Raw genomic sequence first — 13,702 nt, 5'->3', positions numbered from 1 at the left:
GGGCTGAAAACCCACAGATGTCAGTTTTTCAGAAGCAATGTGTCTTCGGTTCACAACCTGCAGCAGCAGCCGGCAGTGCTGCTTTGGTAGGGGCCAGCTCACCCTGTGGAAAGCACAGCAGACAGCTAGCACATCCATCATTACCCACCTGATTTCCTGAAGAGGGAGCTTGTCTGCTCACCCAGACAGTGTGCTGCTGGCTGGCAGTCTGCTCTTGCTCACTAAATCACATTTTAAAGATTATATAAGTCCTTCATTCAGACTGGCAAGATTCAATAAGATGACTCACGCTTAATAACCTGCCCGTGTGTGTACTCCGAAATCATACAGTAGCTGGCAAAAACGCACTACAGCTTCAGTGTGAACAACACTATTTTAACTGCATTACAGATGGCGAAGCCTTAATCTTCCAGAGCACTTTTCTGCAGCTCAGAGCCTAGCAATATCTAATGCAGACTGAAGCATCCCTAGGTGCTGGAAATTCACTACAGCTATCTGAGCCCTAAATTAAGAATCAGATTTTATTGCTTGTTTAGCGTTTACGACCTCATTTACAACATACCACTGTAGTGAGTAATGTGTACAGAATACATGCTATGCCAGAAAGCACTGCTGTTGCAAAACCATTCTTTGAGATGTGTTAATGCATTAACAGGAACATCATTTGATTTGGGAAGGAAAATACCCAGAACTAGGGTTTTATCACATGAGGTTTACTTGGTGACCAAAGGGTAATGGAAAATAGCAACCTCTCCACTCCCTCTTTCATCTACTAGGATGGGACTGGGCTTAGCACATTTCATACAAGCAAAATTCTTCCTTTATTTTGCACATAGCAGTAGGAGCAGGCCCTACATTATGACCCTGAGAAGAAGCAATGATGCCAGAAGCAACAGCATTTGGTAGCTGCGGCCACAATAAACCAGGATAAACGTATACAGAGAAGGAATTAACACCATTGGGGTACAAAGACCTGGCTACCTCGGCTTCTTCTCCTTCTTTTCCTCCTTGTGTATGAGGGTTTTCAGTGGAGTTGTGGTTAGGACCTCATTGGGAGGTCCTTCAGGACAAATGGGTAAATCTGTGATGTGTCTCTCCTGGAGGCGAGGCAGCAGAGATGAGGATGCAAGGAAGGAGCTGAAAGGCAGAAACATATCATGCAGCAGAGCTTAGTGGAGGAAAGTGGGTGTCTTCCAGCAGCGTCCACATGCTGGAACATGCATTTGGTGGCCCTATGGCTCAGGGTGGGTGGTAGGCTCATTTTGTGATAAGGAAGGCAAGAAATGTTGCCTCTCCTCTCACATGCTCACAGGCAGCCAGCCATGGACATCCTCCCCTGGGTATCGTTAGACAAGCTGACAGAGACTAACCTGGAAAAACCCATGCAACAGGCAAATGCACGTTTGACATTCCATTACCACTGCTGATTATTAGCATTTCAGGAACTTCCATGCTGCTTTTTGTTCAAGAGAACAGCACAGCCATGGCTACGTTAACCATGACCACATTAACCAACCCTTGGGATATTATCCCAAAGCTGAGATAGCCTATTCAACACTTTCTAGAAGCCCAAGACTCTCACATTCAATTACAGTGCAAAAATCACTGCCATTCATAAGAAGTAACTTGCTAATCTTTTAGCTGTATAAAAACCCTAAAACATTAAAAGAGGTGTAGAAAAACTGTATTTAATCATCTCAAGCAACATGGATTTCAAACCAATTTTACAATATTTAAACCTGATTTTTAAGTGATTTTACAGAGGTCCCAAACCCTTATGTGTTGGCTTCTGCTTTCTCATACTAGAAAACAAAAACACAAAATTAAAAAAAAAAAAAATCAGTATGTTAATTCAGGATGTTTTAAATCCTCTTTGTTTCAGCCTCTCTCTCCTGGCCAGACTTTGGACTGCTACTCCACCACCCTCTGAGGAAGAAGCACTGTTTACTTTGAAGGATCTTTCCTCTCATACTCACGAGTAAGGAAACCTATCCACTAGCTAAAGCTTGGGAGCACTGTGAATTAAGGGTTTGGCCACCACAGCATGAGTATCTGATTCAAGAGATGGACAATATTAAGGCTTCTTTTACTGAGTTTTATTGTATTTCTTATGCCAAATGCAAAATATTGCTAAAGGACCGAAGCCAACAACTGCAGAAATCTATGCCTCCATTCGTCGGAGAAGGCGGAGCAAATTTCTTCAATAAGAAACTTCCATACCAATTCACATATTAGTGAACTTACTTTCTGCTTGAAAGACAAACTGTGAACTAAGACAAAGGAGAGAGAGAGAAAGAAAGCATATATAAAACAATGATAGTTTGCAGTGTGTGAATCATCTAGGTGTCCTGCTCTACCGCTGGAGAAAGGGGCAGACCTCCATCCCTGATATGAACTGCACATGTTTCCCTTTAGTTAGGAAAACATGTTTTTAATCAAATGTCTCTCAAGGAAAGAGTAGAGTATAAATTACAGTGGAAAGGTTCACGGATTCTGACAAGTTCTGCAAGCCTCCAAGACAGTTTGGCAATGTTATAAACCATTAGACTAGGGAGGAATTCCTCCAGCACCGTTCATTTGTCACTGTTTCCTTATCACTTCTGCACACACTCCGGCTGATGGTTTCAAGCAGAAAAACAACCTCTCACCTTAACAGAAATCACTGGCCACTTCCAAATTATGTGAGCTTGTACATTTTTCATGTTTTTAGATGTAGCTCTGTAAGAGCTGATCTAGAAACAAACAGAAATGCACCACAGTAATAAACCAAACCCTTCATGCTAATTTTCCACTGCAGAGTTCAAGAGCTACCCCAAATTTCATGTTGATTTATTTATGCATAGCAAATGCCTTCACTTTTGAATGTCTCAGAGCCTGTGCTTATATCTTGGTCTTTCTGAAGTCAGTATGGGTTCTGCTGTTGGAGAAGCAGGACAGGCTTTCACCCATAATGAACCACAGTTACAATTCGTGTCACCAACCAGCAGCAGCATGAACAGTTTCCTGGGAAGGGGATGCAAAGGGAGGTAGGAAGAAAAAATAGTGTGTCTTTCTGGGCAAGCAGCACTTTCCCCATTCATAAAAATCTCATGGCTGTCTGTCACACTTGCTCTAGGAGGCTGCAGCTCCTCCCCAGCTGATGGTTAGTCTTCAGGGAAGAAGCTCTCCTTGCCAAGTGTGGCATGCCTTCAACCGCAGCTGTCATCACAGCAAGCAGGCAGAAAGCAGCAAAACCTGCTTGCTGGTGAAATTCCCTCAGCTGGCTGAGAAAGAAAAGGATTTGGCTGGAAGAGGGCTGGGGGATTTGATTGCCTTTTCACACTGAAGACTACCACAGGGTTTATGAGCCTCCCACTAGCCTGCCTCATACATGAAATGAAATTCACCAGCTGAGTAGCTGCAAGGGGTTTTAATCCTTAATCCACCAGCACCGCTGCTTCTATGGTGTTTTTTCCTAAGCACCCACTGAACAGGAGCTACATGAGCCTTGCTCCTGTGCAGCAGAGCTAGAGGGTTTTGGAGGGACCAAAGGTAGGAGGACAAGGTGCAAACGGAGCAGAACAGGTGCTGCAGTGAATCTGAGCAATCTGGTCAAGAGGTCTAAGCACTTTTTTTTTTTAACTTTGGATTTTCTTGCCTATACCCCAAAGGACATTGTCTGTCACACTTTTCCCAGAAGCTCTGCAGCATTAAGGTGATCCTGCAAAAAACACTAACCCTCCACATCACTTACTGCCGAGCAGCATGATCAGGAAAGACTTCAGGGTTTTCTAAGCACTGAGATCTCAAACTATTAACACAAAGTAGCTGTGGGCTTGAGCAGTGTACACACAGAGTACAGAGAAATTCTGCTCGTTTAAGTTGCTATTTAGTAAGTGCATCCCTAAAACTTCCTCTCAAAGCCTCACTGAAATATATCTCCTGAACCCTTCTCACTTTGGTCTGAGAGAAGAGACATGCTCTGTGCCCTAGCTTAAAATCTGTGCTTTTCAGGATGACAAAAGTAAGCATATTTTAGAACTAGCAGTTGTGCAGATGTACAGACTGATAGATGAACTGTCCTGCAACTGTGAGGTGTCCCCATGGCAGTGGCACATTCTGAGGGGAACTGAAGGGACCTAGCATGGAAATAATTTCCTCCTGTCCTTGTACTCCAGGAGCTGCACTCAGATTCAGCGTTTCACCTCATCAGAGCACAATGCTGGGCAGCATTTTTAGCTGTTTAGATCACTGGTGAAATCTAGCCTGCCTGTCTCATCTCTGTGCACTCATTAGCTCTGCCTCAACACTCTGGTTGCACCTACGTGTCAGAATTCCACGTACAAGCACACCCTTGCAAACTGGTGGGCTTTTGTTTGGCTGGGTTGACTTTTGTGGTCTTTTTTTCTTGCTCTTTTTTTTTTTCCTGTATACATACGTAACACTGAATAAGTGCAACTGTGTGCTCAGTGCACATATGTGCATTTATTTTTGCCCATACCTCTTTAAATTCCAAGCCTGGAAAGGGAAAAGGAGAAGAAGTGAACTTTCAAATCTTCACCATGTCACCAGCTAATTCTCAGAAGTCTGTTCCTATGTAAGAATACTCAATGCACTTCTTTAAATGGCAGAATGCTGTTACATAGATCAATAGAAGGAAAATATAATTGGTTGTTTGAAGTGCCCTTGAGCTGACCCACACGCCAAGTTGTGCATTACTGAACTGCCAAAGCATGAGACTCCTCCTCCAGCTAAGATGAATCTGGCCCTGCCTCACCTCTCTTTGAGCTACTATCAAATTTACTTTTACATTTCAGAATGCTGACTGCTGCAGTGGCCAAACATGACCAAATGTATACACAAAACATATAAATATATATATGTATATATACATATATGGAAGTAGAACTTTCAGAATAAAAATACACCAGCTGGACCAGCTCAAATCCTGCTTTAAAAAACATAAGTGCCCTGCTACAAGGAACACTAATTTTCTCCCCATTTCTCCAATGGCTGAAAGCCCCGCAAGAATGAGAGCATGGAAAGAGCAAACATTTTCAGTCACACTCAGCCTTCTCCACTAACAACAGTGGAAATGATGTAGCAAGAATGAAGGCCTGAGCAAAATCTATCCTGGATATAAGCCCATGGAAAGCAGTGCAATTGCCACTCATACAAATTTGGCTTTCATAGAATCATAGAATCACATTACCATTAAGGTTGGAAAAGGCCTCCAAGAGCATCTGGTCCAACTACCCCCTACCACCAATGTCACCCACTAAACCATGTCCCTAAGCACCACGTCCAACCTTGCCTTGAACACCCCCCAGGGACGGTGACTCCAGCACCTCCCCGGGCAACCTGTCCCAGTGCCTGACTGCTCTTTCTGAGCAGAAATGTCTCCTCATTGCCAACCTGAACCTCCCCTGGCACAACTTGAGGCCGTTCCCCCTGGTCCTATCACCGTTACCTGTGAGGAGAGGCCGATCCCCAGCTCCCCACACCTTCCTTTCAGGCAGCTGCAGAGAGCAATGAGGTCTGCCCTGAGCCTCCTCTTCTCCAGACCAAACACCCCCAGTTCCTCAGCCGCTCCTCATGGGACTTGAGTCCCAGGCCCTTCACCAGCTCCGTAGCCCTGCTCCGGACACACTCCAGGGCCTCGATGTCCTTCTGGTACTGAGGGGCCCAAAGCTGAGCACAGCACTCGAGGTGCGGCCTCACCAGAGCAGAGCACAGGGGGACGATCCCCTCCCTGCTCCTGCTGGCTGCACTGCTCCTGACACAGCCAGGATGCCGCTGGCCTTCTTGGCCACCTGGGCACACTGCTGGCTGCTGTTCAGGTGAGCATCAACCAGCACCCCCAGACCCTTTCCTCTGCACAGCTTTCCAGCCACTCTGCCTCATGCCCACAGCGCTGCATGGGGTTGGTGTGGCCAAAGTGCAGGACCCTGTACTTAATCGTGTTGAACCTCATCCCACTGGCTTCTGCCCATTGACCCATCCTGTCCAGGTCCTTCTGCAGGGCCTTCCTGCCCTCTGACACATTGACACTTTCCCCAACTTGGTGTCATCTGCAGACTTACTGAGGGTGCACTCAATTCTCTCATCCACATCATCAATAAAGATATTAAAGAGGATGGCCCCAACACTGACCCCTGGGGAACACCACACCACTGTAATGGTTCTGACACTGATCCTTTCTGAACCTTCAGATCCAAGTTGTCCTTTTTACAATGTGTCTTACATCATCAAAGTCAAAATGAAGGTCTCCAGCTCTAACATTTCTATCACTGCACTGTTGCTCATTCCTTGAACACAGGTAAGACTCCAATCAGAATACACACCACCAAATGTGTTCAGGAGAGCTTGATTTAATACCCCTTGAGGTCAAGACTCCATTGACTTTAGCAGTCGCTGAACCAGACCCAAATGCCTATTTTATGAATTTGGACTTACCCGAGGTGTAATGTCACTGCAGTCAATTTCCCTGGATGAGAGAACTTTAATCTTCATTCTTTGGGGAACCAGAACAAATTTAAATACACCTCTATGCTCGTATCGTTCTTGTATCGTTACTTTTGACAGATGGCATTTTTTGGCTCCACTGGGGACTCCTCCACGGGCTGCAGCGTGGAGATCTGCTCCATGTGGGACCCATGGGCTGCAGGGGGACAGCCTGCTCCACCAGGGGCCTCTCCACAGGCTGCAGGGGAACTGCTGCTGCCTGCCTGGAGCACCTCCTGCTGCACCCACCTGGGGGCTGCACGGCTGTTTGTCACTCCTCACTCTCCCAGCTGCTATTGACCAGCAGTTTTTGTTTCCTTTCTTCAATCTGCTCTCACAGAGGCACAACCAACATCACTTACTGGCTCAGCTCTGGCCAGCAGCAGGGCCCTTGTCTGACATGGGGCAGCTTCTGGGTTCTTCTTGCAGAAGCCAACCCTATGGCCCCCCCCCACCAAAACCTTGCCACATAAACCCATGACACCATGTTCTGGCTCCAACAATATTTGCTGAGGAATCCAGCACGAATGGGTAACCCCGCTTACAGTAGGCCTTGCTCATGGGGCAAAACAGACAGTTTTTCTCTAAAGCTCTTTCCAGAGCTTTGCAAGTGATGTGCAAACATACAGGCTGTACACAAATGGTTGTAGAGGTGTGTTACAGATCTGGAAAACAGCCTGGTTGGAGATGCCTGGTTTCTGGTTCAGGCTTCTGTCTTCTCTGGGAATTTTCAGCCAGCATCAAAGCCATCCCTCAGAGAGATGCTGAAATGCAGCAAGAGAGTCAAGTCTCCAGGAAACATGAGCAAGGTCTCATGCTCCACTTCTTATGATTCAGCATCTCTTGCAAGCGCCAGAAATCCTCACCTTCACATTTAATGGCTGACAGCGAATCATCGTACCAGAGTCAGCCTTTGGAGCAAGCCACGGTGGGATGACAACGGGAAGAGGGTTTTCACAGCACCTCCACAAGCTTTGTCAACAGGACTCTGCTGACCACAACGTCAGGGTGCACGTGATGGTGACACCGATGTACAGTGCTACATGAGGCGTCTGATGGGCCACGCTCAGAGGCAGGGGTGTGTTAGGATTAGTAAACAGCCAAAAGGGGTTTTGCTGTGGCCTCAAAGCACTCTTAGCCACCTCTTATATTTTAATAGCTCTGCATTCAGCAAGGGATATTTTTAATGAAAGAGCACATTTTCTTGTAAATCATTTCTGAAAAGTGTATCGACAATAAGATTTTAAAGTGCTGAGTGTTTGGAAAAAAAAAACAACTAGCTTTTACTTAGCTGTTGGGGGTTTATGTATTATGGCTTGGTTCCTTTTTCGTGTTTATTCAAATTTGCTCCAAAATTGCCTCTTTCTTCACACCATTTCTCAGGATGGTCTGAATATAAAACCGCACTATATGAAAGATCCCAGCATTTCCTCAGCTTGTGGTTCGCAACTATTCTCTAATGGAGACTATGAACCACACACTTGGAAAATCTTTAAAATATATAATTTCCTGCATTTACAATGAAGAGTGTGTACCCTCTCTAATTTTAGCATTACAATAAGGAGAGGCAAGCATACACAGCCTGAAGGCAAGATGCTTTCCCTGGTCTTTCATTTTCCTGGAACCAGTATTAACAGAAAGTCTGCATGTAATTTACTAAAAAGAAAACAAGATTATCGCTGACTTACACACAAATTACAGAAGACAAACTCTCCCATCCCCTTAGTAGAAAACCAGTGCTTTCAGTTCCAGCCCAGACAACTTAACTATACCATGTTATCCCTCAGAAGCAAACACAATTGGCCTCGGTCCACGACAGCCTTCACTGTTTCAGGTTTGGTATTTTTGTGTGTAGGATTTCTCTCTCTTCAGGATTTTTCCAAACTAAGGAAAATTGGAATAGTGCAACCATAGCAATATTAAAAACATACAATATTTGGCCAAATAGTGTCAGTGGAACCACACTGTTAACTGTCTACACAGAACAGAGACATTGTTTTCTGCAGAAAATTAGAACTATCATGGAAACTCAACATTTCTGTGAGAGGGTGAAATTGCACTTTCTATACTAGAATTTATGGGTTTAGGCTTTCTAATTTATTTTTTTTTTAAGCACAAAGATGGTTTGGGACTTAAAATAGTTTTCCAAGGACTTAGTTCTCAGCAAAAATAACATTCTGAAACTGTCTTTATAGTGCTCTTTTTGCAGGATCAATAATGATCCTTATCATTAAACTATTAACATCAGGCTGAGGTCCTGCCCTACAGTTTCCTTTTAAAATCCTCACAAAAAAAACACTTGGAGAAAAGAGCTGCAAGAAAGAACAGACTTGAAAAAAAAAATGCAAGGAACAAAGATGGCAGATTAATCCATGAACTGGCTTGTATCCAACTGTGCATAACAGATCACATGCATTTGAGTCCCTAATAAAGTTCCTAGACAAGACTTTGATGAGATGTAGAAGAGACGGGAACATGAAAGCTGCCGTAGAGATGAGCCAGTAAAAGCAAGGATTTGCATTCAAATGTAAACCAGTCAGAATACTGGGTAACACCCTGTCATCATCAGCCAGTGGATAAAAAACCTATAAACGCTCCTTCCAACTATTTGCTAATTTTTCTATTAACCCTGAGAACACTTCTAGCTGCGAGCCTCTAACATATTATAATGAACCAGATTGGATTATCCTAAAATTTAAATCAAGGTTTAAAACAGATGACATTCTAAAATTACTGAGGTATGTTCCCTGAGAGTGCCCAAAAGAGATCAAAGCCTCACGATGCTGTGCCAGCATACAGGTGCGAGCGGGTCACAATCCCAGAGGGCGAGCAGCCAGACCCACTGCTGCTCCTGAGGGAGACAGCAGGCTGTGGGACGTGGTGTAATGCAGAGGTCTCGGGGACAGAGCCCACCTTGGCCATTCTGCACTGGGTTTTGAAAGCCAGGAGGTCTGAGTTCAGTGGGACCAAAAAATAAAAAAAAATAATAAAAAAAACAGCTTAAAGACTTGTCCGTGGAAAAGGTCCCTTTGACCTTGGTTGGTTCAACAAAGCCAGGTCCCAGTTCTTAATGGCATTATGTAGTCAAAGGGATGAAGAGGCACTCGGTGGGGTTTTCAGAGTCTCTACAGGCATGTAAACAGCCATAAAAATCTGTCCACGAGTGTTTAATAACCTGTCAAAGCCTCAGACACCGAGTTCCAACACTTTGGCCAAATAAGCTAACTTCATGTTCACATGCAAGCACAGTTCTTACTAACTGCACCACCAGTGCAAGATTTGGAATGTACAAGATGGAAATTTAGGGATGGTTCACAATTAAGAAGCAGGGAGAATGCCTGAAACATTCATGTTTTGCATACAAGACACACTGGTGGTTGGCACACCGAGGAAAACTTCTGAAAAAGAGCTCTAGCAAGGAAGAATCTCAAGAGACTCAAGAGCCCTCACTTACTTCCTCCTGGAGATTCAAGGACACAGACGTAGCCTTTGGACAACCAAAGTTCACAGCAGCATGCTACTTACACTGCTGAACATCTGGAAGAGCAAACAAAAACAAGGCTATATCCCCTGTGACCACTGGAATGGAAGTAGTGTGTACAAGAAAAAACAAGAATATACACTTATGGCACTGCACCTCTTTATTAAGGCCTGCTCTCGCTGAGATTCATTTGAGCTGGATCTAGCACACAAAAAAGAAGAGGAGATTCCTTCCAAAATCACCCGTTCCTGTTCATATTGTTTCACTTCATGATTGAAGTGAGAAATGGACATAGGCAAAACGCATGCTAGATCAAACAGCTGAATAAAAGTGATTGCAAACAAGACAGTAATTTACTTTTAAGGTACATACCTCAAAAGCACACCAATAACCCCTTTAAAGAAATGCATCCAGATAAACTTCTTATTCTCTCCAAAGATAACAGAAGAAAAATTTCAAAACATAAATCTTTCCATCTGTGGTATCCCAGACTTTCTCTTCTTTTGCCAATTAAAAAACAGACAATAACCCAAAATATTTTCAAAAACACAGCAGGTTTCAAAGATACCAGAAGATATTTTACTATATCAACTTGATAGTATTTCCAACTACTTCTCTTCTCAGACTGCATTTGTTACAGGCTTTGAATGGAATTAATGGAAAATATACAGCCATTGCATCACTCAAAAAAAAGAAAGAAAAAAAAAAAAAAAGAAAAAAGAAACCTTTATAAACTTTATCCCATAAAAGATAAAGATCCAAAATGTCATACCCTATACTCATTCCAGGGATGTTGGTGTAATTTCTTTTACTCTCTAAAGTTATGAACAACCTATTAGCAATTAATAACAAACACTAAAAAATATGCCAAGAAGAACTGAAGATCGCAGTCTAGGTAAGACAGGGCTTTCTAACACAAATAATTAATGATGTAATTTTTGTTAAATGTTTTCAGTAAGGACACACATACATTAGATATTCAATCACCCAACAGTGTCACAGTGTGTGTTTGCATTTGTAGCCAGCCAGGTCTCTCAAAAACCAGAAATGACTGTTGGTGCAGATTCAGCAGCTTTCTGGGCACGTATTGTTCGGAGGAAGAAGTCAGAACCTAAAAGGGCAATTTTGGAATTACCCTGAGCAATGGCATAGACTCTTATTTATAAATTAGAAACCAAACCAAAAAAAAAAAAGAACATGTGAGAAAGAACATGCTGCCATGAATACATAGACTATATGTATTGAGCTTCATAAACCAACTTTCTCAAATTTCTGCCAATGTTTTTACAAAAGCACTTGTTTGGCAATGAGCTTGGACCGCTTCATCTTCGTTCAGACACAGCTGTTCCAGTCAGAGCTGCTGCTGTTATGGTGACTCCAAAGGAAAATCTGCACTGTGTGGTTCTGCATTTATGCCTTGCACCATCCTTAAGGTGTCTACACACACAGCTTGGCTTTTTCCAACTGCAGACCTTTAGTGAGAGAGAGGTGGTGGAGTGCAGAGTGGAATTCCTGCCACCAAGCTCAGCGGTGGGGGAACCTCTCTCTGGATAGGCCTTACTGTGACTCTGCCAAGGCACGATGTCCGCTCACCCTGCTGTGAATTGCAGCATCCATCCTCAGTGCTGCAGCAACCCCAGAAAGAAGCCAGCGGGACAGTTACCCCCCTGCCTTGTGCCAGAAGTAAGCCTGGTGCTCTTTTGCACTGACAGCAGTTTGCCTTTGCTCTGAGCACGTCTCACAAGCCACTGTCCCACACGCAAGGCAGGAGAAAACAAGATCCACCAGATCTGCTCAGTTCCCTAACCCTGCTGATGCTGCCAGCTCGGTCTAAGGTTTCAATAGCATTTGTCTACTGCATTTACACTCGAGGATCAGAGAGAGCTGGCACCTCCAGCAGGAGTCCCGTTACACGTACAAAGCCAGCAACAACGCTGCAAACCAGCCCTGGACAAAGCAGCCCCCCGCACAGGGACTTTGCTGGCATGCAAAAAAGTGGAAACATAAACAGCAAAATGCTGCTCCTGATGGGGCATGAATGCTATCGCTTCTGTAACCATGCCTGCTCCTAGTCAGATTACAACTGCCAAGGTCAGTGAAAACAACTGCACCGAAACAATGTGCCCAAAGGCCTTCCAAAATGCAGGGGACATCTGAGAAGCACATGCATCTCGAGTTATGTTTATAAAGGGCAAGCTCCACGTCAGTGGCCAGCACCCCTGAGAATGCTCCTCCACGCTTTTCCCTGGGGCCAGGGGACATCGCCCAGCAAGGGGCAACGCCAGCTTGCGACACGTTCCCCCCTGCTACCTATAGGAAACAACGTGGACAACACAACAACGTCACCAAAAGAGACATCTGCAAGACCACATGCCCCCCTGGGAGGAAATCAGCACATTTTGACCAGGTTCCCTGCCTTTGGCTTGCCACTTCATAGAGCTCAGCAGCAAAAACCGAATGGCTCTGCTCCCTCTTTGGGCACCCTGTATATCACTGCCCTGAGGGCAGCCTAAAACCTGTGGTGTGGTCTTCAGTTTGTCCTCAGATGTGCAGAGATGCCTTGTTATAATCGTGCAGAGGTGACTTGTTACAATCAGCTGTCATTCCCAAACACACCAACGTCGTATTACCGTCCAGTCTAACGCTACAGCCACTACAGGAAGCAAAGCACTCGGGGCTGTCAGGGGAAATTTAACCCACTTGCGGTCTGCCAGCTTGGAACAAACAGACCCAGTAATACTTCTGAAAGAGATAGGAAGAAAAACAACGCCTCGCAGCGCGTTTCATGAGGCTTGTGTTTAGAATAGCTGTGCAACACGAGCAGAAAGCTGCCGGCGACAGGAAGGCAAGAAAAGGCACACTCTTGGCTGCACCTCCTTGGCTGCAGGAGGGAGGTGGGCACCCGTCACAGGACCATGGTGCAGATCTGAACCACGGCCAGAGCCGGGCAGCTGCCCCTGCTGGGCTGGGAGGGGAGCATTTCCCGGGGCTCCCGGCTGTGGCATTGCTCTCTGCGGGCATTTCTCGGCTCCACAGCTTAATGACAACCAGCTCAGCTCTACTACCTAGGGACTGCTTTTAACGCCAGTCATACACGGTGTCTGTTACACCAGCAATTACATTAGGAAAAGAATGACTTCATATATAGATGTCAGCACAAAGCTCCAAAAAGCAAAAGCCAGAAATATTTTAAGTAAATGTCCGTGAAGAACACAAGCGGTAACACTATCGGAGCGGGCTGAACTCTTCAGAGAAACGGAGCAGTAACTTAACCTTTAGACCAATTTAATAACTGCTATTAGGAAATCCAATCCTTACCCAACTATCTCACATACTCACTGCCAGCTCCAGCAACTTTCTCAGTGCTTCCTCAGCCCCAGCTACACCAGCGGTCCTGCCCTCAGGCACAAAGGCACGGAGAAGCCAGCGAGATGTACAGAGGGACTGGTGGAAGCAGAGATGAAGGATTCACGCCTGGCTCAACTCCACCAGCTCCATCCAGCCCCTGCAGCCCCCTGGCAAGAGCAGCTGCCGTGCATGCTGAACACATGGAGGACGTACATCGCTGGTGCCACAGGCTGCAGTCTTGAAATCGGGGGAAATTTTGCTCCGGGTGTTGGAGCAGGAGCCGTGCTGCAGGAGCAGGGAGCTCCTGTGGCGAGCAGTGCATGCAGAGTCCTGTAAAATTAAATTCACGAGGCTTGTAAAACTTCTCAAACCAGCCTTATTGCAGAAAAT

At 45.1% G+C, this 13,702-nt stretch overlaps 1 protein-coding gene across 4 annotated transcripts in view; it reads right to left on the bottom strand.

Moving 5' to 3' along the window:
- Positions 1-13,702, bottom strand: part of KIAA1958 — a 57,472-nt gene that overhangs the window by 32,169 nt on the left and 11,601 nt on the right. The window contains exon 1 of one of the 4 annotated variants that reach the window (XM_082783900.1): positions 13,283-13,593. The exons of 1 other annotated variant lie outside the window; for it this stretch is intronic. The gene's annotated coding sequence lies outside the window, so the exon portion shown is untranslated. Of the gene's footprint in view, positions 1-13,282; positions 13,594-13,702 lie in introns of those variants that run through there. 2 more of the 4 variants (XM_082783898.1, XM_082783899.1) reach the window with 2 other exon arrangements.

This window comes from Aythya marila (assembly GCF_965140915.1).
Source record: "Aythya marila genome assembly, chromosome: Z".
In the NCBI taxonomy this organism is placed as follows: domain Eukaryota; kingdom Metazoa; phylum Chordata; class Aves; order Anseriformes; family Anatidae; genus Aythya; species Aythya marila.
The sequence above is the reverse complement of the archived record's forward strand: the minus strand, read 5'-3'. Positions and strand labels throughout refer to the sequence as shown.